This window comes from Tupaia chinensis, unplaced genomic scaffold, assembly GCF_000334495.1.
Source record: "Tupaia chinensis unplaced genomic scaffold, TupChi_1.0 Scaffold000231_1, whole genome shotgun sequence".
Classification (NCBI taxonomy): domain Eukaryota; kingdom Metazoa; phylum Chordata; class Mammalia; order Scandentia; family Tupaiidae; genus Tupaia; species Tupaia belangeri.
In genome coordinates, this window is record NW_006159706.1 from 2,876,589 (window position 1) to 2,877,628 (window position 1,040).

Genomic DNA, 1,040 nt, shown 5'->3' on the forward strand with positions numbered 1-1,040 from the left:
CCCCCCGGCTGCGTGGCGCGCCCTCCGGAGTCCCAGTACAGTTTTGAAAACAGCTATTAGCTGTCACTTTAAGAAGGGTGATATTTCAGAGAATTTGAGTAGTGACCCGAGTATATGCACACGGTCAAGTGTTTAAACTCACACACAAAACAAGATTCTAAAACTACTGTTATAATTTGAATGTGTCCCCCCAAAGTTCACGTGTTAGAAACCTAACTGCCTTTGGATAATAACAGGGTTAAGAGTGTGGAAACATAATCCAACTATGGTATTAGAGTGAGCCAGCAGATGGCGCAATGGTTACGTTGCTAGATGTAGTCGATTGTAGTTTGAGTCTCAGACTGGTGACTGGAAACTCACGCGTGCCATGTGTGCTTGCATGCTCAAAATCTCGAGAGGAGACTGGGAGAGAAGGGATTGCAGCATAGCCATCCTCCCAGGGTGATTTCTCACTTTCTGTCTGTCTCTCTCTGTCTCTCTGGCAAGTGCATATGCCCTGTAGCAAAAAATCTCTCTTAAAAAAGAAAAAGAGAGAGAGAGAGAGAGAGCTCCTTGAGAGGAGGCTGTGATCCGGGTGGGGCCATGACTGGCTACTCCCTGGGTTGTGAGGAGACACAGACACAGATGTGGGCATGTACTCCACCTTGCGCTGTGACCCTCTCTGCCATCACATCCACCAGAGAAAAGGCCTTTTACCCGACATGGCCCCTAGACCTCAGACCTCCAAAACTATGAACAAACTAAACTTCTATTTCTAGAAACAAATCACCTAAACTCAGGTATTTGGCTGTCAGCAACAGAAGGGACTGAAACAACTACTACTTGCTGACTTCTGTGTGATCAGTGATGCTTCAGAAAATTGGCACGGTGCCCATGTGGTGAGGCATGTGGTTTAGCATTTAGACACATGTGTGCTAAGGAAGATAGCAACATTACTACTTCCTCCCTCTTCAGGAAAGTGGCAATGGTACGATGATTATTATATGATTATGGCTATGGTATGAGTACTAAGACTACTCCTGTGAACCTCGGGATGCCCC